We start from the raw sequence: 25632 nt of genomic DNA, 5'->3' as shown, positions 1-25632 counted from the left end.
CATCTCGTCATTTGTGAGATTCAGACTGTGAAAGTCTGCCCAGCACCATCCTTATGTTCCAAATTGCTGGTGTTCCCTTTGAAGCCATCCCCAGCCCATCCTAAACCAAATTGCCATATGCTGACACAGACTGTGCAAGTCTTCAATTTATACCATTCATATTCTAATTAGAGTTCTTTTGTGTTCATACTACGTTTTTTTGAATTCCGTCACTACCTTCCTCTCCACCACTTCCCTTGGGAGGGCATTCCAGGTATCCACTAGCCTTTCCATGAAAAAAATAAGTTCCTAACATTATTCCTAAGTCTACCACTCCACAATCTCAATTTATGCTCAAGTTTCAAGTTTATTAAAAATTTGTTGTATAAGCAATGTCAAGTACTTCAATGCGTATGACAATTTAAAAATAGGGGACAAAAAAATAAAACAATTTTATACAAATAAACGTACAGTATATACGTACAAATAATTACCGATACAAAAGGAGAGGGAGATGAACTACAGTCATTAAAGAAAATAAAGAAACATTTAGGGAAAAAACATCTGGAGTGTAACAAAGAATAATCTTGAAAAAATGGCTAAGCCTAGAGGAGAAGGTAAAGAAGATTACGATCTATATGTAAGGTCTGATTAAAATTAGGTATGCTCTCTAGTTTTACCAGTTTCCCTTTTCTGGAAAAGATTTGGTTCTATGTTAATACTTTTCAAGTATTTAAACATTTGTATCACATTTCCTTTGTCCCTCCCCTCCTCTAGAGTATACATGTTTAGGTCTTCCAGTCTCTTTTTGTATGTCTTTTGTTTCAACACCCCTACTATTTTTGTCGTCTTCCTCTTGACTGCTTGACAACCTCCAAAACTAAACACCATATTTCAAGTGGTGCTTCAGCAATGATATGTACGAGGCATCAACACCACCTTTCTTCTGCTGGTTATGCCTCTCTCTATACAGCCTAGCATCATTTTGGCTACAGCCACTGCCTTGTCACACTGTTTCGTCACCTTCAGATCCTCAGACACTATCCCAAAGTCCTTCTCCCCATCTGTGCATATGAGCCTCTTGCCTCCTAGCACTTATGGCTCCCTTGGATTTCTATTCCTCAAATACATCACTCTGCACTTCTTTGCATTGAATTTTAGTTGCCAGACATTAGACCATTCTTCCAACATTTGCAGATCCTCTGGGGGTGTCCACTCTGTTACAAATCTTGGTATCAACCGCAAAAAAAGGCAAACCTTACTTTCTAACCCTTAAGCAATGTCACTCACAAACATATTGAATTAAATAGAATTGGCTCCAGCACCGATACTTGAGGCACTTCACTACTCGCCTTTCCTTCCTCTGAGCAAATTCCATTCACCACCACCCTCTGGCATCTGTAAGTTTTATCAGAGCACAGTTCTTAACTATGATAGTCTATTTCACTAATGTCATATGGAAAAAGTAGTAATCCATCATTGTATGATATGGTAGTACCATCTGCTTGTTGGATCCTTTGTCCTTACTAGATTGGAGAAGGGTCCTATGGACCTGGTTATGAGATGGAGAAGTCCAGTTCAGTGCATCCATTGAATAAAAAGCCAGTCAATGTAGAGAAGGTACTGTGGGCTACATAACTGAGATGCAAATCAAATAATACATAACTAAGATGTAAATCAAATAATACAGCTATAAATTCCAGGAAAAATAAAACCAACTCAAGAGCTGGTGTGTTTTTCTTGCCTGGGAGCCCTTTCTAGCACTGTAAAATTAAAGCAATCTGGGTCCCCGTCTTCCCTCCAAAAATACTCGCTAGCTCATCCCCAAACAACCTGACGGTGGTGGTGGTACTGTGAGATTACTGCTAGGGATTGTGGGTACTATTTTGACCCCTAGAATAACACTGCTTGCATGAAGCCTGTAGGGTAGGTTTGTTTTTGGTTTTTTTTTTTGGGGGGGGGTCATTTAGGGGGAGGGCAGTGGGGGGTTTGAACACTGCACACCAAATGTGACTTTGGGTACTGAGTATTCACAGTATTGAGCAAGCTCCTTCATTGGGTGCAGTGGGGGATAACTTGTATTGTGTTTGACACCCCCTAATTATTTTGAAATGTTGGAGCCTAAAGTCTGGGTATTGGTTGGGGGGGGGTATTGGATATGTTTTGGGGAATGCCTCTGCTGGGGGTGGAAGGTGGGACACATAGACCATGCTTTTTAAAAAATTTTATAATACAGTACTTGCCCCTTTGAGAAGGGATTTCTGGGGGCATTAACTGTGCATTAGCAACACCCAGCAGCTCCCAGGGAGCTGAATAATGTAACTTATGCCATGATTGTAAATTGTGTTATTCTTTTAACACAGGAGTTACTATGCCCACACTTGGAAATGCTGCCTCTGATGGAACACACCCACACCCATGAAAAGAGAGATTGGCAAAAAAAAAAAAAAATTCCCTGAGCTGTGCTCCACATGCTTTTCCTACTTGTTTAAGCTCCTTGATGTATTTTCAGTATGTATGATACGGTTGCTGGAGCTGTGGTCTGACATACTGCAACAGTGGTAATTTGGAGGCTTGGTACTGTTTAGACCTCTGCTTTCTAACATTCCAGGAAAAGAAGCGTTATGGAATGTTTGTGTGGTCTAGACACGAGGTTTAGAAAGTATTTGTGCAAAAGGCTAGGGGGGTGGGAAGCTGAATTATTTTATGCTGCTATCCTGCAGTAACTAGTGGTTACAACAGTAAAACTGGTAATGTGCTCATTATTACAGCCTTCAGCTGTGCTTTATTAATCTACAGCAAAGTCAAAGCACAACTGAAAAGAATTCTACTGTGAAAAAAAAAAACCCTTTTAAGGTTTATGTATGCTACTAATAATAGTCTGTACAATGGACAGTAATTTATGTGAGGATATGTATGTATAGATTTGTACAAAGAATGAGGGCAAGCACACAGGCATGCATTAAGAAGGATTATATATTTCTAGTTTATAATCATTAAAAGTGGCGAAGCCCTCACTTTTTTTTTTCTTTTCAGGCATTCTTATTGGAAGGAATAAAGTGTAAAATTGGCAAAGTGCGTTATGCATGAGTGCTCATATTTATATTATACCACGGCTTCCCCAGCTCTTGTATACTGTAGTGAACTCCTCCTTGCCTAATCTGTTTTGGAGATATGAGTCATACATCATTTAAAGGTAGATATGAGTATGGTCCTCTGTTTGTGGTTGCGGGTTGTTTCCAACCCTCCTTCTTAAACTATAGATTGCTGCCGGCACACTAGAGAAACCCTGGTCGGTTTATCAAACACTTCAGTCTGGATGTGCTGAGTGTAACAGTTTGAGAGAAAATGGCTGCCTTGTTTTTGCAAAGCTGTCTTCAGATGACCATGCAAGAGAAAATGAGGAGCTAATGCCTGAGAAATCTTAAACTGGTTTTGCCACACCATTTAGCATTTATAAATATGCTTTCAATGTTTCTCTAATTCTGTTTTTTCCAGACTGTTTAAGACTTCCAGTTTAAAGGAAGGACTAGATACAGAGCTTTTTCATGTTCTAGTTTTGTGAAAATAAGGATGGATTTCGCCTGATTAAGAAATGCATTAATCCGTTATCTTGCAAATTGACCCCCATGTATATCATATACCATATGACATGTGCATGTAGACATGCATATTGGTTTTCTATTAGACAAATGTTTTATTCTGGCTGGCTAAGAAGCTGGGATTTCCATAAATCACATATGGCAAAGGTTTTATATAGGTCAGCCCTGGCATGTTTTGATGCATTGTGGGAGATCTATAAACTTGGAAGAACACTAAGATCAGAGGGGGGAGGGGGGATGAGATTAACAACAATTAAGGAAACGGAAGTGCGATATGTGACTTCTAAAACGAAAATGTTTTGTTTCGCTGGTTTAAGATAGTTCCCAGAATTGAGAGCAGGTCTTTTCCTTCCAGTTTCCTGGTTTTGCTGGTGTACATCAGTGGAACAATCTGCCTGGACATTTGAGATTATGCACAGAAAGTGCCACTTTCAAGAAATTACTGAAGACACAACTGTTTGTTGATGCCTATATGTAAGATGTAGGAATACTTACTATTTTTTATTTGGTCATGTGGCTAGAGATAGTGTCCTGTCTAAATGTAAGCTCTTCTGAGCAAGGACTGTCTACTATAAGTTATAATGTACAACTCTGCGTACTCCTTTCAGTACTATAGAAATAATAATAAATAGTAGTAGTAATAATAGTGAATGTTGTTGGATTTTACAGATATGCAGATATTGAATGTTGTCTTTGTTGATTTTATAGAATTTTATGAATGTTTTGATACTGAAAACTGCCTAGATTCTAGGCAGTATATAAATGTTTTAAATATATAAATAAATAGATTATGGAAAATTATCCTCTCGTAAGAATTAATGCGGCATCTAATAGCTATTCATATGATATTCTGTTTGGGGTTTTTTTAAAATTACAATTGTAAACAAAACAAACCTGTTGTGTATTGATTTGGCTGTAGCTATCAGAGTGCCTCCGATATTATCAACTACTTATCAATAATCTGTTTGGGTATAAACAGCCTGTTAAATATTTAAGATTCAGTTTCAGAGCAATGTTTAGTATAGTATCGAGAAGACTTAGACCAGGGGTGCCCAACGCGTCGATCGCGATCGACCGATAGCTCAGGAAGGCAACGTGAGTCGATCGCAGAGCCCATCCCGGGCTCTGTGATAGACTCGTGTTGCCGTCCCGATCTACTGGGCCTATCAGCCTTCCTCTCCCCGACGTCAAAGACGCCGACGACGGGCATTAGGCTGTTTTTGTCATTTCGGGGGGGGGGGGGGGGGGCGTGGTGGCGTGGCGGCGGCAGCAGCAGCAACAGCCTGAAAAAGAAATCATCCTGGCCCGGGTCGGTGTCATACTCCGGAACTTCTACCTCTTCCAGCAGCCCTCTCCCTTCTACCTGCTTCCGGCCACACCCCCTGCTCCGCGGCTCTCTTCGGCAACTCAGCAGCAGCGATTGACACAAGCTTCTGACGTCGGGGCCTACCCTCTGCGAGTCACGCTTGTTTCAACTTCCATTTTCCACAAAGGCGGGACTCGTAGAGGGAAGGCCTCGATGGCGGCAGCTTGTCTTGATCACCGCTGCTGACGAGTTGCTTAAGAGAGCCGCGGAGCAGGGGGGTTTTGCCAGGTGCAGGTAGAAGGGAGAGGGCCAGATGCAGGACTCGCGGGTGAGGGAGCAGAAGAGAGAGAGAAAGAGAGAGGGGAGGGAAACAAAAGGAAATATTTCATACTGGGCTGTGCGGAGTGGAGGGAGGGTGGAAAGATTCTGGCTACAGGGTGCATTAACAAAGGAAAAGGGGGGAAAGCTGAAAATGGAGATAGTGACACAAAGAAGAGAAAGAGTAAGCAGGACCTACTGAATAAGGATAGAGATACAGAGGGGACACGAAGAGGAGGTGAAATAGAGACATAGAAGTAATGATAAAAAAGTGTTGGGGGGGGGGGGAGATAAAGACACTGAAAGGGCAAATGGTGAACATGGGGTAAAGACAAGGACAGAGACAAATGAAGATTCTGAAAAAGTGGTGAGATAGGGATATAGGTGAGATGGACACAAAGAAGGGTGATACTGGAAAATAAGTGGAATGGTAATTCTGACAGACACAGAAGGGAAATGCTGGATCAAGGAGAGATGGGGCTCAGGCTGGATGGAATGAGGAGAAATGCCTTGTTGGGCCGGAACTTCCTCTCCTACGTCAGAATTGATGGCAGGGAGCGGAATGCTGGTCAGTGCGACGCTTCTGCAGGGAAAGCTTGGGACGGCGGTGGCTTGGGGGCTGTTCCCCGATGGCAGTGGCAGCAAACCGAGTGGCTTGGGGGAGGGCACGGAGAAAGAAAGAAAGGGGGCAGACAGGGAGACAGAAAGAAGGGGGAACAGGGAGACAGAAAGAAAAAGTTGGGGGAGAGAATGAGGTCTGGAGGAGAGGAAACATACAGGAGGCTGAAAGAAAGGAAGAAAGATTGGATGCACAGTCAGAAGAAGAAAGTGCAACCAGAGACTCATGAAATCACCAAACAGCAAAGGTAGGAAAAATGATTTTATTTTCAATTTAGTGATCAAAATGTGTCGGTTTTGAGAATTTTTATCTGCTGTCTATATTTTGCACTATGGCTCCCTTTTACTAAACCGCAATAGCGTTTTTTAGCGCAGGGAGCCTATGAGCATTGAGAGCAGCACGAGGCATTCAGCGTAACTCCCTGTGCTAAAACCTACTATTGTGGTTTAGTAAAAAGGGAGGGGGTGTATTTGTCTATTTTTGTATTTTGTTACTGAGGTGACATTGCATAGAGTCATCTGCCGTGACCTCTTTGAAAAAACCCGGAATATGAATAATTAACATTTTCTCTGCCTTTCAGTGTGCTTTGTGTTTTTTTTAAATTTTATTGTTGGTAGATCATTTTGACTTACCGTAGTTATTATAAAAGTAGCTCGCAAGCCCATAAAGTGTGGGCACCCCTGACTTAGACTAAAGTCTGCTGTTAACAAATAGATGATTGAGTGAAGCTGTGAGGCTGTGTGTGATTGGGCAGAAATGACTCGTTAGGGCACAGTGGTAGTTTCAGAAGCTACAAATGGGCTTTTGATACCTCAGTCCTAAGTGCATAAGTATTGCCATACTAGGACAGACATTTTTACCCATTGTATATCGCTCAAGATTTTGTACACCTCAGTCATATCACTCCTCGGCAATCTCTTCTCCAAGCTGAAGAGCCCTAACCTCTCTAGCCTTTCCTCATAAGAGAGGAGTGCCATCCCCTTTATCATTTTGGTCACTCTTCTTTGAACCTTTTCTAATTCTGCTCTATCTTTTTTGACATATGGTAACCAGACGAGAGCTGTTATGGTTAAAAGGTGAAGTGAAAGAGGCTATTAAAGGCAAAAGAGCATCCTTAAAAAAAAAAGAAAAAATAATCCAAATTAAGAAAATAAGAAGTGACATAAGCACTGCCAAGTTAGATGCAAAGCATTGATAAAGAAAGCTAAAAATATATATAAAGAAAAACTTGACAAAGAGGCAAAAACTCATAGTAACAGCTTTTTCAGATACATCAGAAGCAGAAATCCTGTGAGGGAATCTATGGGACTGTTGGATGATCAAGAGGCAAAAGGAATACTAAAGGAGGATTCCTAAATCTTTTTCATGGTGCTGACTCCAAAGGTGGACCCTAGCATCAGGTCACTATGATTTAGATTATTTTTCCCAATGTCACTCAGTTCCACCATCGGGTCTTTGCGGATTGGGTGATCCTAGAATTAGATCTTTTAGCTTCCTCCTATAATCATAAACTTCCACTCTTCCGGTCCAGGATCTATACTCCCTCCTGAATTTGCGGAACAAGTTCCTGTATACTTTCTCTCCAATACCTCTACTCAGGAAAACTACTCAAACTTCACCAATAGCAAGTTGCCACGATCCTCATAGCACCTCGATGGCCATGTCAACCATGATTCCCTCTCCTCCTACAACTCACCACCAAAGCTCACAGAACCTCCTCTCACTTGTTCCTATCCTTCAGTTCAAAAAGACTGAGAGCTTCTGTCACCAAAAGAACCATCTCAATTTGTCTGAGTTTGGACTGTCGCTGGAAGGCCATGTCAAAGTACTTAAGGTCCAGGCCATGGCAACCAGAGTAGCTCATATACATTTCACTCTGAGGCATTTGCAAAGTAGCCACCTGGTCTTCAGTCCATACCTTCACAAACCACTATTGCCTGGAGAAGTATTCCAGCCAAGATAGTTGGTTTGGCCAAGCAGCACTTCAAAATTTAGTCTTCACTCTCCCTCCAACCCCTCTGTGTTTTGTCAGGCTCATGGTACTTTTCTCTAACCCTCCTTTTAAAGGCATGATCCTAGCAGCTAGGGAGACAACACATGAGAATATACTGCCTGCTTGTCCTGGGATAAAACACAGTTACTTACCTGTAACGAATGTTATCCAAAGACAGCAGGCAGATATTCTCACAACCCTCCTACCTCCCTGGATTGGCTTCTTAGCTTGCTACCAAACTGAGGGCCCTGCAGGCCAACAGCGGATATGAGGGCACGGATGCACGCACGGTTCGAGCAGTTTCAGGACTTTTTTTTTAATAAGTTAGAGAGCACTTTGGACTGTCTGTGCCGGGTTCTTTCGGATGATGTCACCCACACATGAGACTATTTGCCTGCCTTCATCAGATAACACCCATTACAGGTAAGTAACTGTGCTTTCTCGTCCAATCCATGTCCCTTGAAATGTCCTATTATTTTTTCATTTAATTTTCTCCACATGGTGCTATGTGGTTATTTAAATTAGTAAATTATCATTCTGTTCTTTTGAAAGGTAGGTGATAAAGCAAACAAAATAGGGAAGGAGAAAGGTAAAGAAAATTATAGTGTGCTTACAAAATGGCTGTTCATGTTCATGCACTGGTCAGCTTTATCTACTGTTTCCTGAAAGCAAAATGTGATCTTCAACTTCTTTGCCTTATGCATGGACACTGGCAACGTATTCTTTGCCTTTAGTTAGAAAAGGTTGAGAGACATAGAGATTCACTTTTACAGCATTGGGATGCGTGGCTGTAGCAAATTCCAAAACTTTCAAATTCAAAGAAGGCTGTTGTGATAGTCTGACTTAGCAAGCTTGTGTGAGTTGTACATGAGTGTGTTAAGACATTGTGATTTGCAATCTGTTTCTCTATAGCAAATGCACGATAAACTAATCTGTGGCTCTTAAAGTGTATAGATGGAGGTAATGATGCAGGCGAAGCTTACCAGTTCATGCGGCACTGCACTGTACAACCAATATTCAAATTTTAGATTGGAATCTGGAAAGTAGTTTGGCAGTGTCAGCTTTCTCTATCTCCTTCAAAATGACAACGTTGCATTCCTGAAGAAAATGAAAGCTACATCCCCTGTGTCTGTGCTGAACAGAACTAATTGTGACCTTTGCAGGAGAGGTCCTTTCATTCTGTCAAGGTGCAGAATAGCAGCTTTTAAGAGTTGAGCTGTATTTTGCAGTAATGGAAAGATAACATTTTCTACTTCCTGAGTTGGTTTTACAAACTCAGGAGTTATGTTTTGTTGTTTTATAGCATGGTTGATTAGTTTGCATTCACACTTCAATCTGATTTCAAACTTTTGACATACAAACAGACAGACACACACACACACTTTTAATATCTATTCATTTGTACTGTAATGTCTTGCGCACACACACACATACTTTTAATATCTATGCATTTGTACTATTTTGCACACACATACTTTTAATATCTATGCATTTGTACTATTTTGCACACACACACTTTTAATATCTATGCATTTGTATTGTCTTGCACGCACACACACTTAATACTTATGCATTTGTACTGTACTGTCTGGCACGCACACACACATACTTTTAATATCTATGCATTTGTACTATCTTGCACGCACACACCCATATACTTTTAATATCTATGCATTTGTACTGTACTATCTTGCACGCACGCACACAAATACTTTTAATATCTATGCATTTGTACTGTACTATTTTGCATGTACACACATACTTTTAATATCTATGCATTTGTACTATCTTGCACGCACGCACACAAATACTTTTAATATCTATGCATTTGTACTGTACTATTTTGCATGTACACACATACTTTTAATATCTATGCATTTGTACTATCTTGCACGCACGCACACAAATACTTTTAATATCTATGCATTTGTACTGTATTGTCTTGCACTGGCAGGGAAATTTGTCATGTATTAGTTATGTTTTATATTTTATTTTTCAAGGTGCAGGAACATTTTAACATATGCCATAAAAAAGGTGTTAAAAGGATCTGACCACGTTTTTGGTTTAAAAAAAATAATTATTGCAGTTTATTATGCATAAAATATCCAGGGGAATTTATTAGTGAATAGTGTTTAAGGCAGTGAATTCTTAATTTATTGGGAATGTTTCCAGATAACACTGGACAACAAATTTTTCCAAAAGTTTTGCTTCCTTTAAACAAACTGGTGATTATGATAGACCTATTTAAAATAAACATAAATATAATTTTCCACTGACTGTATCATGTAGGAATTTTGAGAAACATGATGGTATCTTTTAATTGACTACCGTATTTTCACGCAAATAACACGCACCCGTATAAAACGCGCACACGGATATAGCGCGCAGAAATCACGATGATTTGCACAAAAACTTTGATATACCGCGCTCACGGGTATACCGCGCATGCTGCCCGACGCTCCTTTCGCCCGCCCTGACTTTCCGTGCGCTGTCCCGACTCTCCGTTCACCCCCCCTGACTTCCGTGCACTGCCCCCCCTTGAAGGTCTGTCCCCATCCTGAAAGCCTGATGCCCCCCCCCCCCGACGTCCGATACATCCCTCCCCCCCCCCCGAAGGACCGCCGACTCCCCAACAATATCGGGCCAGGAGGGAGCCCAAATCCTCCTGGCCACGGCGACCCCCTAACCCCACCCCGCACTACATTACGGGCAGGAGGGATCCCAGGCCCTCCTGCCCTCGACGCAAACCCCCCTCCCCCCCAAGAACCTCCGACCGCCCCCCAGCCGACCCGCGATCCCCCTGGCGACCCCCACGACCCCCCCACCCCCCTTCCCCGTACCTTTAGTAGTTGGCCGGACAGACGGGAGCCAAACCCGCCTGTCCGGCAGGCAGCCAACGAAGGAATGAGGCCGGATTGGCCCATCCATTCTAAAGCTCCGCCTACTGGTGGGGCCTAAGGCGCGTGGGCCAATCAGAATAGGCCCTGGAGCCTTAGGTCCCACCTGGGGGCGCGGCCTGAGGCACATGGTCGGGTTGGGTTGGGGGGTGGGGGGGTCGTGGGGGTCGCCAGGGGGATCGCGGGTCGGCTGGGGGGCGGTCGGAGGTTCTTGGGGGGGGAGGGGGGTTTGCGTCGAGGGCAGGAGGGCCTGGGATCCCTCCTGCCCGTAATGTAGTGCGGGGTGGGGTTAGGGGGTCGCCGTGGCCAGGAGGGTTTGGGCTCCCTTCTGGCCCAACTACCAAAGGTACGGGGAAGGGGGGTGGGGGGGTCGTGGGGGTCGCCAGGGGGATCGCGGGTCGGCTGGGAGGCGGTCGGAGGTTCTTGGGGGGGAGGGGGGTTTGCGTCGAGGGCAGGAGGGCCTGGGATCCCTCCTGCCCGTAATGTAGTGCGGTGTGGGGTTAGGGGGTCGCCGTGGCCAGGAGGGTTTGGGCTCCCTTCTGGCCCGATATTGTCGGGAAGTCGGCGGTCGTTCGGGGTGGGGGTGCGAGTGGTCCTGCCGGGGGGGGGGGGGATGTATCGGACGTCGGGGAGTCGGCCGGGCAAGAGGGCTTGGGCTCCCTCTTGCTCCGATCGTGGATGCGGGTGTGGGTGGGAGCGCGTGCGAGCGGGTCGTTCGGGGTGGGGGTGCGAGTGGTCCTGCCGGGGGGGGGGGATGTATCGGACGTCGGGGAGTCGGCCGGGCAAGAGGGCTTGGGCTCCCTCTTGCTCCGATCGTGGATGCGGGTGCGGATGGGAGCGCGTGCGAGCGGTCGTTCGGGGTGGGGGTGCGAGCGGTCCTGCTGGGGGGGTGAATCGGGCGTCGGGCGGGGTGGGAACTATGTTTTAAAACTTTGGTATACCGCGCTCACGCATATAACGCGCGAGGGGTATGCGCGGTAGGTAAAAACGCGTATAACGCGCGCGTTATATGCGTGAAAATACGGTATATCATTTTGGAAGAAGTCCAAGTGTGAATGTAGAAAGTGCATCTTCATGACATGTTGAACTTCATAGTTTTGTATGCTCTAAAAAGTTTGTCAACTAGTTGACTTATAGTTTGGTGCTCTGTAACTGCCAAGAAAATTCTCAACGACATCCTTGAATGCTTTCCAGACAATTTTCTCGGGCCTGACTACCAGATCTTTAAATGTCTCATAATTAATGACGTGTATGATCTGTGGACTGACAAAAAATGCCTTCCTTAATCTTGGCATCAGTTATTAATTCTTAATTGCATTAGCCTGAAAGTATAACAAGAAATTGTAAAAATGTACTTTTTTGTTAAAATGGTACGGCACGTGATATGTAATTTTAAACTTGATTTTCATGATCAGCAGCCAAAAATCTGCAAGACACACTCGCAAATGCTGAAGAAGCAAAAGCTTTGTTGTCCAGTGCAATCAGTTGAAAGTGCATTACACTGACCTTCATGTTGGCAGATCATTGCAGCTGGTTGTTTGTCCCTACAAATCAACCAAAAGAATTACTGTATTTTCATGCATATAACGCGCATGCGTGTATAACATGCATACTCGTATAGCGCGCGGGTCCAAAGCATGTCTGTAAAAAAATTTTTATATAGCACGCATGCGCGTATACCGCCTTCTCCCCCCTGCTCGCGTCACCCCCCCTCATCCGCGATCCTACAACCCCCCCAGCACCGCAAAATATCTCTTACCTGATTGGGCACCAGCACCAATGCACAGGACGTGCCAGTGCCCGATGATCCTCCCTCGTTGTGCTGGGCTGGGCTGGGCTGTGCGGTGCAGAGAGATCCTCCTTCTTCCCTGTGCTGGGCTGGACTGGGCTTTGAGCATTTGCGCATGCTCAAAGCCTTCTGGTCTCGCTCTCTCCGAGATTCTCATGAGAATCTCGGAGAGAGCGAGACCAGAAGGCTTTGAGCATGCGCAAATGCTCAAAGCCCAGTCCAGCCCGGCACAGGGAAGAAGGAGGATCTCCCTGCACCGCACAGCCCAGCCCAGCCCAACGAGGGAGGATCTTCTGGCACTGGCACGTTCTGTGCATTGGTGCTGGTGCCGGTGCCTAATCGGGTAAGAGATGTTTTGCGGTGCTGGGGGGGTTGTAGGATGGCGGGGGAGGGGGAGTGGCGCGAGCGGGGGGAGGATGCCGGTTTGCAGGGGGGGATGCCGGATCAGAATGAAAAAAAAAAGTTGTAAAACGCGCTCATACCTATAACGCGCACGGTTTGTAAAAATCGTGTATAACGCATGCGTTATATGCGTGAAAATACGGTAACTGGTTATTTGAAAGTCCTGTGTTTTATTGAGGTGAAACAAGCATATTCACTTTGCTACTTTGGAAAGGAATCCATAGATGTGATTCCATTATCTGGAGGGTGTCCATGATATTAATGGCCAGCATAGGTTCATCTGTTTGTAGCCACATTAGCATTTTAAAATTGGAAAAAGAAAAGTAAATTGGAGGGTTGCTAGCCTCTGAGTTGGTTATGCACTGAGGAATTCGGTTGTGGTGTGTCAGACAAATAGGTTAATACAAAACTACTATGTTTGAGTCTGTGGGGACCTTTCCTTCTTTCTATATACTTAATTTGCAGTGGTAGCAATTCTATAAATTGGTGGCACAAGGGGGAGTGCTTGCTACCAGTTCTATAATGACTTAACACTGAGTCTAAGTTGTTACAAAATGCTACTGCAAAGCCACATTAGCATGCTAAAGTTAACTGCACCTACTTACAACAGGTCAATGGCTGGTGTAAGTAGGTGTTCGTAGAGCAACTGACAGTATTCTCGTAGTTTTGCGCATCACACGTCGACACAGGTAGGACAAACCTACGACCTGCTCCCCATGTACATCCCCTTACAGTTCTGCGCTAAGTGAGATAGGCACACTGGGATAAATATCCAGCTGGAAGTTATGAATGTGTTACTGACTACTGCTGGTGTTATTCCCAGATATTCAATACTGGGCTGTGTCTGGACTTTAGCACTAAATATCCGGTTTAGTCCATGCCAGCAAACACATGGCCACTTAAGTGAATATTCAGAATTTAAATGGCCACGGGTTGCCAAATAGAGATGGGACTGTGTTTTATGCGGTCCTATTTATTTGATTACCTTGGCACTTAACTGGCCAAGCGCTGACTCTGCTCTTGAAACGCCCCCCCAAATAGCCAGTTTTCACTTAGTCACTAACTGCAATTTTCAGTGGATAACTGCTTAAGTTATGCTATGTTATATGTGATCTTATATCCCGCCAAATCCTCCGAAGCGGAGTTCGAGGAGGGTTACAACAGCATTATCACTATACAGAAATAAACATACAGTGCAGATTAGAATCAGATTAAACTCCTAACAAAGACTTCTGATACAGTGGCTTACAAAAAACATTTTCACTTTACTAAGGTAGACATACAGGCCCTGATTCTCCAAAAGTGCGTCCCGATTTTAGGCAGCTGTAGGCGTCCTACAGCTGTCTAATCAGCCAATCGGGATGCACTTTTTTTTTTTTAAATGCTCCCCAGGCAGGCCGCCTATATTGAAGGCCTGCCTGGGGCCCTGATTCTGTATAGGACGCCCGGGAGAGGCGTCCTATTCAGAATCGGCCTACACCAAAACCCCGAATCTGTAACCGGCGTCCATGTTACAGACGCTGGTTAGAGAATCGGGTTAGATTAGACACGGCCCGCTACACTTATCACGGCAAGGGATCTCTCTGCCGCTATAAGTATAGCGGGCCGCGGCGTGTCCGATTGGATGCCCCCCCTCCGACACTACCGACCGCCCCCCCCGACACTACCAACCGCCCCCCCCCGACATTGCCAATCTCCCTCCTGCCAGAAGATGCCCCCCCGACAATATGGATCGCAGGCAGGAGGGTGCCCAATCCCTCCTGCCTGAAGACGCACCCCCCCGACAATATGGATCGCAGGCAGGAGGGTGCCCAATCCCTCCTGCCCGAAGACGCACCCACCCCCCCCCGGCGCTAACAACTCCCAAACTAACCTGTTCTTCAGGCCAGACGGTTCTTGCCCGTCCAGCTGGTAGGCCTGCCTCGTTGAAATGAGGCGGGCTCGCCCCTTCCCGGCCCATCCCGCTGAAGCCTAAGGCCTGATTGGCCCAGGCTCTAGAAGCCTGGACCAATCAGGCCTTAGGCATAGCGGGTCCGCCCATCCCCACTAAGTCTAAGGCCTGATTGGTCCAGGCTTCTAGAGCCTGGGCCAATCAGGCCTTAGGCTTCGGCGGGATGGGCAGGGAAGGGGCGAGCCTGCCTCATTTCGACGAGACGGGCCTACCAGCTGGACAGGCAAGAACCATCTGGCCTGAAGAACAGGTTAGTTTGGGGGTTGTTAGCGCCGGGGAGGGCAGAGAGATCCCTTGCCGCAATAAGTATAGCGGCTGCGTCTACTTACAATGTAGACCAGCATTTTGCTGGCCTACATTGTAAGCGTTTCTTCCTCTACTAGGGCCACCTAGGTTCGCCTAAGGCCCTTAGGCGAGCTTAGGCGTCTTGCGGGTCTCCCTAGGCTCATGGAGGCGCCTTCAGGCCTGCCTGGGGAGCATTTTTTTTTAAAAAACGTGCATCCCGATTGGCTGATTAGACAGCTGTAGGACGCCTACAGCAGCCTAAAATCGGGACGCACTTTTGGAGAATCAGGGCCACAGTGCAAAAGCGGGTTCAAGCTAAACCCCTAACCAAGATTTCTGGAAGAGCCATGTTTTCAGATTTTTTTTCAAAATATAGCATACATCAGGGATCTCAAAGTCCCTCCTTGAGGGCCGCAATCCAGTCGGGTTTTCAGGATTTCCCCAATGAATATGCATTGAAAGCAGTGCATGCACATAGATCTCATGCATATTCATTGAGGAAATTCTGAAAACCCGACTGGATTGCGGCCCTCACGGAGGAACTTTGAGACCCCTGGCATACATAGTAGTAATACGAATCTCTATGGATAGTAAATTGCAAACTCTTGCAGTTTGATAATTAAATGAATTGCAGTGAATCATTTTATATTTTACACCTTTCAGAGATTGAACAGATAATATCAAATAATCTGAGTTACGATATTCAACAGATCTATCTAGTAGTTCATTAAATCTGGGGAAACTGTCAGGAGTCTCTCCATATAAGATCTTTAATAACAGCATAACTTAAATTCTACCAACTTGTCTACCGGGAGCCAATGTAACTCAATAAACAATGGTGCAACGTGATCAAATCTTGATTTATAAAATATAAGTCTTGCTGCAGTGTTCTGTATCAGCTGGGATTTTTTTCATTAATTTCACCAAAATTCCTGAAAAAACATAGAAACATGATGGCAGATAAAGGCCAAATGGCCCATTTAGTCTGCCCATAGTGCATTACAGTAGTCTAGTAGTGACAGAATAGTCGATTGGACCAGTATCTTATATTGTTTATTAAAAAAAATGGTCTAACCCTTCTTAACTGTTGTAATGCAACAAAAGACTTGTGGACTAAGTTGTTTACATGATTTTCAAATCTCAGCTGTCTAGACTGACTCCCAAAACCCTGGAGGATATCTCCATATTGAAGCTAGTTCCATTTTTTTTTTTTTTTTTGGCAGTATGATACCGGATAGAATCAAGTGTGTCTGTAGCCTGAACCATAATTTAGTTTTTTTCAGTGTTTAATTTAAGATGGTGCTTTGTCAACCTTTCTTGCACTCTAATTCGAACTCTAGACAGCTTCATAGACAGATTTGTTAAATTGAAATCCACAGGAATAAGAGAAAAATACCATCTGTGTATGAGAATAGCCATTCCCTAGGGTTTAGGATAATTGAATTTAGAGTGTTCATAAAGATGTTGTATAGGAACAATGCAATAAGAGGTACTTGCAGTACTCCGCATAGCAGGGTCCAATGATCAGAGTAGACTTTGTCTTTCAATACGTTGTATTGTCTATTTGCAAGGAAACCTTGAAACCATTATAGATCAAGTCCTGAAATTCTTAGTTCAGATAATCTATTTATTAACAGAGTATAATTTACTGTGTCGAATGCCACAGAGACATCGAATTGTAATAAGAACATAAGAACACAAGAATTGCCGCTGCTGGGTCAGACCAGTGGTCCATCTTGACCAGCAGTCAGCTTACGCGGCAGCCCCTAGGTCAAAGACCAGTGCTCTAAATGAGTCCAGCCTCACCTGCGTACGTTCCAGTTTAGCAGGAACTTGTCCAACTTTGTCTTGAATCCCTGGAGGGTGTTTTCCTCTATAACAGACTCCAGAAGAGCGTTCCTGTTATCTACCACTCTCTGGTGAAGAAGAACTTCCTTACGTTTTGTACGGAATCTATCCCCTTTCAGCTTTAGGGAGTGCCCTCTCGTTCTCCCTACCTTGGAGAGGGTGAACAGTCTGCCTTTATCTACTAAGTCTAGTCCCTTAAGTATCTTGAATGTTTCAATCATGTCCCCTCTCAGTCTCCTCTTTTCAAGGGAGAAGAGGCCCAGTTTCTCCAATAACTCACTGTACGGCAACTCCTGCAGCCCTTTAACCATTTTAGTCGCTCTTCTCTGGAACCTTTCAAGTAGTACCGTGTCCTTCTTCATGTACGGCGACCAGTGCTGGATGCAGTACTCTAGGTGAGGGCGCACCATGGCCCGGTACAGCGGCATGATAACCTTTTCCAATCTGTTTGTGATCCCCTTCTTTATCATTCCTAGCATTCTGTTTGCCTTTTTCACTGCACCGCATTGCGCAGACAACTTCATCGACTTGTCGATCAGAACTCCCAAGTCTCTTTCCTGGGAGGTCTCTCCAAGTACCGTTCCGGACATCCTATATTCGTGCATGAGATTTTTGTTACCGACATGCATCACTTTACACTTATCCATATTGAACCTCATTTGCCATGTCAATGCCCATTTCTCAAGTTTGATTATGTCACGTTGCAGATCTTCGCAATCCCACTGTGTCTTCACTACTCTGAATAACTTCCTATCGTCTGCAAATTTAATCATCTCACTCATCATAGTAACATAGTAGATGACGGCAGATAAAGACCCGAATGGTCCATCCAGTCTGCCCAACCTGATTCAATTTAAATTTTTTAATTTTTTCTTCTTAGCTATTTCTGGGCAAGAATCCAAAGCTTTACCCTATACTGTGCTTGGGTTCCAACTGCCGAAATCTCTGTTAAGACTTACTCCAGCCCATCTACACCATCCCAGCCATTGAAGCCCTCCCCAACCCATCCTCCACCAAACGGCCATATACAGACACAGACCGTTCAAGTCTGCCCAGTACTGGCCTTAGTTCAATATTTAATATTATTTTCTGATTCTAAATCCTCTGTGTTCATCCCACGCTTCTTTGAACTCAGTCACAGTTTTACTCTCCACCACCTCTCTCGGGAGCTCATTCCAGGCATCCACTACCCTCTCCGTAAAGTAGAATTTCCTAGCATTGCCCCTTAATCTACCACCCCTCAACCTCAAATTATGTCCTCTGGGGTTGAGGGGTGGTAGATTCAGGGGCAATATCCAGATCATTTATAAAGATGTTGAAGAGCACGGGTCCAAGCACTGAGCCCTGCGGCACCCCACTGGTGACACTCTTCCAGTCCTAGTATTGTCCATTTACCCCCACTCTTTGTTTCCTATGCTCCAGCCAGTTTTTAATCCACGTGAGTATTTCACCCTTGATTCCATGTCTTGCAATTTTCCGAAGTAGTTGTTCATATGGAACCTTGTCAAATGCCTTCTGAAAATCCAGATATACAATGTCGACCGGATCGCTCTTGACTATCTGCCTGTTTACTCCCTCAAAGAAGTGCAGCAAGTTCGTCAAACATGATCTGCCTTTGCTGAAACCGTGTTGACTGGTCCTCATCAGCCTGTGTCCATCAAGGTGATCAATGATGCGGTCCTTTATCAGCGCCTCTACCATCTTTCCAGGTACTGAGGTCAGTTTCCCGGATCTCCCTTCGAACTTTTCTTGAAGATCGGCGTTACATTCACCACCTTCCAGTCTTCCAGAATCTTTCCTGATTTGATCGACAGATTGGCTTTTAGTTGAAGAGGTCCAGCTATAGTCCCTTTCAGTTCCTTGATGACCCTCGGATGGATGCTATCCTGTCCCGGGGATTTATCGCTCTTAAGCATATCAATCTGCCTACATACCTCCTCTAGACTGACCGTCTTACTCTGGACACCAGATCGATTAAGCATGTCTCTGTGCTGTGTGAATTTCTGAACCCATGTTAGGAGGGTAACAACAGATTTCAACATATAATATTTCGTTGGGAAGCAACAACAAACTCTATCAAGTTTTTCATAAAAGGTATGCTTGCTATCGGCCTATAAATGGCAGCTTGAGATGGATCTAAGTCTGTTCCTTTTGGATTGGGTGTAAGATTCGCCAAATGCCTCTGAGAACCATCCTTGCATCGAGTAGAATTTAAAATTTCAACTAACCACTTGAGCACTTCTGCTGAAAATTAACAGATAGCTCTCAATAAGTGAGTTAACCAGTCAGCGACTGTGTTTGGCCAGATAAATTATTTTGAACATCAGCCAGACTGTTTCTAGCACCTAGCACTTTTACACATAACTGTCAATGATTGCAATTAGAAGCGCCACTATACTATAGTATATACAATGTGGTATAATCTAATGATTCGCTAATGTGGTAAAATCTAATGTACTAGATTCTTTCTGCCCCATTCTCAGATGAAGCCAGTGTGATGTTACGGTATGCTTAAAGTACCTCAATAAAGAGATTCCCTCACCTACTGTACTCTCCCTCCCTGACACCCTTTTCTAAAGCAAATTTTTATTGTAATTTTACCTCCCTCCCTCTCTCCCTCCCCCAGCTTCCCTCCTGGACTTTTGTCAGTCATGTCTGTTTGTCTCCCCTTCTCAATGTATTAGATTATATTTTATTGTTTTACTTAATCTACTGTAAACCATCTAGAATAGTCGGGATAGACGATATAACAAGAAATTAATAAACTTGGATCTCTTAATGATATGATCACTAGTCCTTAATACTGAGCCATAAGGAAGGTGCTTTAGAGTTAAATAGAAAAGTTATCACCTTTACTCCTTAGCAACCGGATACTTTCCATGAAAAGGACAGAACACTGTCTTGTTACGTTTGTTGGTTCATAGACCACAAATTGTATGACCAGAAGTATTTATCAAAACGTGGATGGAATGCAAAAAAACGAATTATGACAGTGGATAAAGCGCAACTTGAATTGTTACAAATCAGCTTTTTTTTTTTTTCAAAATCTTACACTTTTTAAAAAAATAAGCATCTGAAAAGAGAGGTTTCACTGGTTTTGTGTTTTGCCTACTGTATTACTTTAAAATAATCTTTTTAACATACAATAAGCCACACAACTCCCTTAAGCATATTTGGAACAAGTAACACTTGTCATCCTTAGCGGAGAGGCCAACGATTGTATAGCAATTCTAGAGTGACCAGGGAAAATGAAATCATGCTCTCACTGCTAAATGATGGCCATTCTAGAACATGCTTGAGATTTAGTAGCAAAACAACACGGAGAAGCCTGCGCCACCTTTACCCCCAAGTGCTATTTGCTCTAAGGATAACCAGAGAACTTGTGTTTTCAATGCTTCCCATCTGGCATGTTTTGTGAGCATTAACATTCACTAGAAAAAAGAAAGCATCAATAATGGATTATACCTATGCAAGTTTAAAGCATGCTAGCAATTCAAAAGCAAGTAGCAGTCTGAGTATCACTCAAGCACATCAGGTTTGTATTTAGAAGTTTGCCCATTGCCTAGAGAACAGGTGAAAGTCAATTCAATGAGCTGGCACTTAAATTTTGGCACCAATTGGGTGCCTAGTTTATACACGGTTGAGTCACATTATTATGACCACCTGCTAATATCCAGAATAACTGGCTCTGAGAGCATGGACGGCAGCCAGATGCTAAGGGAGTGACTCAATAAGATGCTGGATGGTAGCTAGAGGTATCTGGAGCCATTCAGCCTGTAGTGTGTCCGACAGTTGCTGATGGGTGCATGGTGGTGGTGGATCCAGTCATCCAACATGTCAATTGAGATGGTCCCAAATGTGCTCAATTGAGTTAAGGTCTGGGGAATTCGGAGGCAAGGGAAGTAGCTGGAAGTCTTGGTTGTACTCTGCGAACCACTCGCAAACAATTGTTCTGCTGAAAGATTCCATCGGCCATAGGGTAGACTGTCAACATGTATGGGTGTACTTGATCGGTAAGGATGGAGAGATACCCATATCGGTTGAGTGTGCCTTCCAGAGGTATCAAGGGAACCAGACCATACCAAGAGAACATTCCCCAGACTATAACGCTGCCACCACCAGCTCGTGTACATCCAACAATGGTTGTTGGGTGTTTGTTCTTGGTGGTTTCATGCCTGACACCACCGCCCATGGCCCGGTAGCCAATGATCATGCCTTTTTCAATATCTGATAAATCGCTCTTTTTCCCCATGACTGCCATGGTTGCTATATTGGCAACTTACTGACATCCCATCTTATATATCCCCAAAGTCTGTGCGTGACACGTTCATTCGTTCATTGACTGTACATCCCTGACGTCAGAGGTAGGTGATGATCATAATGACGTGACTCGACCGTCTTGTATGTGTGACAATATGCTTATTTATGACATTTTGATTAACTGCTCTTCAGGCACAAGAACACATTTAGGTGGTTTACATCAAAGATCATTTACTATGTTACTATTATACTTCCATGGGAGGTGGTGGGGACAAAAACAGTGGCCAAATTCAAAAATGTCTAGGGATAAATAGAGTCCCTATATAGAAAGAGCATTCCTTAAATTTGGCATAGAGGGGTGTATGCTATACAGCAGTGGTGCAACCACAAGGGGGTCTGGGGGGATAAGAGGAATCATTTGACTCCACCTGGCCACCCCCGGGCTCTTCCCCAAAATGAGTTCTGGCTACACCTCTGCTGCACAGAGCAGCAGGTATAATTTTGGCTGCTTTCATGGACCATACAGTCTTTATCTGCTATCATTTACCTAGTATAATCCACTATCCAACCCCACCCCCTTGTCTTAACCACCAAGATCTATAATAACCCAGTTGCTAGATGCAGTGAGACTCGTCCCTAAACATTCAGCCTCCTACATCTCTGCGCCTTTTCTGTATAGTGTCTTGATGGATATGCTGGCTTGATTAAGTGTCTGGCCACCCATGGCTTCCAGTTTTGCCAGATCAATACAGACCTAATACTATCACTACAAAATCAGGGTCAGTGTCTCCCTTTGGGCCATATGAAATACCATGCTAGAAGCTATGGAAGAAACCATTTTTCATTAAATGGCTTTGAAATATCAATTTCTACTTTGTATTCCAGGGGAGTGTTTGATAAATTGGTTTCTATTGTTTGCAGGAGAGTGACCTGCCCTAAGCTGCTTCAGAAACATAAGGAAACTGTTAGCCACACTCGGCACCAAGCAATAAACCTGCAGGTTTATGAATTCTCTGTGCAGTATTTCACGTTTAGTAATTTGTAAATTGTGGGTTATGTGCAACTAAGCAACCTAACGGGTAACAATGGCTTTGTGTCAAAGTAGACAGCCATTAAATTGGTCTTTGCAACCTAGTTGTTTTCCTCATTTGCAGTTGGCCGTGAACTTTAAAAAGTGACTGCTGTGATATAGAAAGGATTCCTTTTCCAAACGTAGCTCTGTGTATATAGCATGTGGTGTAGTTGTATTCAGTATACAGTACGTGGGTTGTAATGGGGATCTAGTTTTATGATGCACTCATATGTTTAGAGACAATTACCCAGGCAATCGCACAAGCAAGGCAGTGGCAAAGACTGAGGTCTGACTGTTCCTAAAAAGTTCAAATACAGGGTTTATAGCAGCATTAAGCTATAAACCCTTTTAAGTGTATATGTACCACCAGGTTTAGATAATTGCTGCCCAGCACTCATGCTACATGGAAGAACAGAGCTTCAACCATACCCCCAAAACAAAACCAATATTTTAACTTTAAATGTTCAGTTAGTACATAAGTGATATGGCGATTAGAGATCCTCTGCATTGGTCATATGGAACCGCTGTAAAAAGCTCCACGACCCAACTCATCATCGGTCTCTCATCTTCACCGAGTTATTTAAATATTTTGAAAAACTTTTATCGTTTTGTAATTTTCTTCATTTTAAAGAGCACAAAACTTAGGCCTCCTGTTACGAAACTGCGCTAGCAGCTTCTAGTGCGGGGAGCTGCGCTGCTCCCGACGCTCATAGAGTTCCTATGAGCGTCAGGAGCAGCGCGGGCCATTCAGTGCGACTCTCTGCGCTAAAAACTGTTAGCGCAGTTTAATAGAAAAGAGGGGTTAGCTTAAATAACTGCCACATCACCGGACCACTGCCGACACGACCAGTGTTTCGCCTCCTGCATCAGCATAGAGTCCGTTTAATTACAGCATACTTATTTAAGCTAAGTTTTGTGTTCTTTAAAATTAAGAAAATTGCAAAATTATAAAAGTTTTTCAAAATATTTAAATAACTCGGTGAAGATGAGAGACCGATGATGAGTTGGAGCTTTTTACATATGACCACTTATGCACTAATTGAAAATTTAAAGTTGAAATATTGTTTTTGTGTTTGGGGTATGGTTGAAGTTTTATAATTTATCACTTCACCATAAGTGTTTTAACTTGGGTAAAATTGTTTGCTAATGACATGGAAGAATAGTGCATACTAAAATTGGGTATAAAATGGGGTTCTTAGCATTTAGGCCATGATTCTATAAAAGATGCCTAAAGTTAGGCACCTAATTTAATTTTTTTAAGTGGCTTAATCAGTGTTGATAATTGAACAGTGCCATTAAAAACCAATTAGATTTTGCCTGTTTCTCTTGTTGCCTCTACAATAAAAATGATATTAAAAAAAAAAAAAAATTTCTGCTGGGTACGTAACTCGACGTTACCTACAACCTCCAGGTAGGCATCTACACCAAGGTGCCTATGAGAAAGCAGGAATGGTTTGGGGTGGATTTGAGGTAGATTTTGGTCATGCTTTGACTTAGGCGCCTACTTAAAAGCTACAGCCTCTGCACCCTGAGGTTGTGGGTTCAAACACTGTGCTGCTCCTTGAGAACCTGAGCAAGACTCTTAATCCTTCACTGTCCCAGGTACATGGATTGTGAGCCCACTGGGACAGATAGGGAAAATACTTGAAGTACCTGTGGTTGCAAAACTACAAAAAGGCGGTATCCAAGTCCTAATCCCTTTCCTTACCTTAAGTGCCCTTATGTAGGCTAAGAAAACCCTGGCCTAAATGGCGGTGTGCCTAAGGATTTAAAGCCTATGGCGCCTAAGACCACTTAGCCGCCGCTAGATGTGATTCTGTAGACTGCGTCTAGCTGATGATCAACAGCTGTGCTGAATACCGCCTACAGTTAGACAAGCAACAACACCACAAAAGAAAGGACCTATGTTCCAAGAACACTGGTGAATCCAAAACAAAACAAAATGGAACAATATTCTCTGGATGTCACAGGAGCCGTTGGTCAATAGAAAGTTTATTTGAATCAAATATTCAAAAATGAAAACATCATGCTATGAAGTATGACTTGTGATGCAAACAATGTGCAATATGACTGAAATGTGACTGAATTGCACACTGATATTGCACTATGAATGCTAGGGAGTGTAGCCTGCAATGAAGATATTAAACAACTTAAAATTTGTGATGGTGCTCCCAGTGGCATTGGACCCCTGATGAAGGCAAACCCCCCCCACCAAATTACAGACCATGTTGGGTCTGAGATATGTTTCTACCTTCATGATATATGTTGCTATTCTCATGAGCAATTGGTATCTTTTGTATTTCAGATACATTTAATTTTGATATTTCGTATTTGGATATTTGATTCAAATAAACTTTCCATTGGCCAATGGTTCCTGTGACATCCAGAGAATATTGTTCTATTTTGGTTTGTTTTGAGCCTACAATTAGACACTATTTATAGAATAAGGGCTGCAGTACGCACTAAGCTTTAGTGAAATGCATGAGTTAGTGCATGTTGACTTCCACTTCACAAACACAGTAACTGCTTTTGCAGTATTTTTAAAATTAGCATGCGCTCATTTGAGCGTTAAGGGCATTTTATGTCAGGAGCGTAACTAGGGGCATGGGTGGACAAACTGTATTACAAGCATCTGGTAGGGGCAGGGAGATGGGATTTGATATCTCACCTTTCTGTGGTTACTGTCAAAGCAATTTACATATTAAATACAGGTACTAATTTGTGCCTGAGGGAATGGAGGGTTCAGTAACATGCCCAGAGTCACAAAGCCCACCTCTTTGACCTGCTTTTAACTCCTAACTCCTCTCACCTTGGGTTCTGCATCCGTAACCCTATATGTCGTGTTTGTCTATCCAAGTTAGATTGTAAGCTCTTCTGAGAAGGGACCTTCTATTAAATGTCAAAATGTACAGCACTGCGTATGCCTTTCAGTGCTATATAAGTGATAAATAGTAGTACAATAGTCGTTCTCAGATCCACAGCACTAACCATTAGGCTCCTCCTCTACTCCACTCTGTGCTTAACAACAATTCTGCAGTTAGAGTGAGTCTACTTAGCACTACCTCAATAGTGGATCCAGGGGTAGGGATTGGGACTTGTATATCACCTTTTTGTAGTTATATAACCACACTCAAAGCGGTTTACATACAGGCACTGTACTTCAAAAGCATTTTCCCTATCTGTCCTAGTGGCCTCACAATCTATGTAACGTGCCTGGGGCATTGGATGATTAAGTGACTTGCCCAGGGTCACAGGGAGCAGAATGGGGTTTGAATCCACAATCTCAGGGTGTTGAGGCTGTGGCTTTAACC

At 43.6% G+C, this 25632-nt stretch overlaps 1 protein-coding gene across 3 annotated transcripts in view; it reads left to right on the top strand.

The window, feature by feature from the left end:
- TBL1X (transducin beta like 1 X-linked) overlaps positions 1–25632 on the top strand; it is a 499699-nt gene that overhangs the window by 217352 nt on the left and 256715 nt on the right. The window contains exon 4 of one of the 3 annotated variants that reach the window (XM_033949448.1): positions 3016–3175. The exons of the other annotated variants lie outside the window; for them this stretch is intronic. The gene's annotated coding sequence lies outside the window, so the exon portion shown is untranslated. The remainder of the gene's footprint in view (positions 1–3015; positions 3176–25632) is intronic. 3 annotated transcript variants of the gene reach the window in all.

Source organism: Geotrypetes seraphini, chromosome 6, assembly GCF_902459505.1.
Source record: "Geotrypetes seraphini chromosome 6, aGeoSer1.1, whole genome shotgun sequence".
NCBI classification, from domain to species: Eukaryota; Metazoa; Chordata; class Amphibia; order Gymnophiona; family Dermophiidae; genus Geotrypetes; species Geotrypetes seraphini.
Note: the sequence above shows the minus strand (reverse complement) of the source record. Positions and strands in the feature narration are given on the sequence as shown.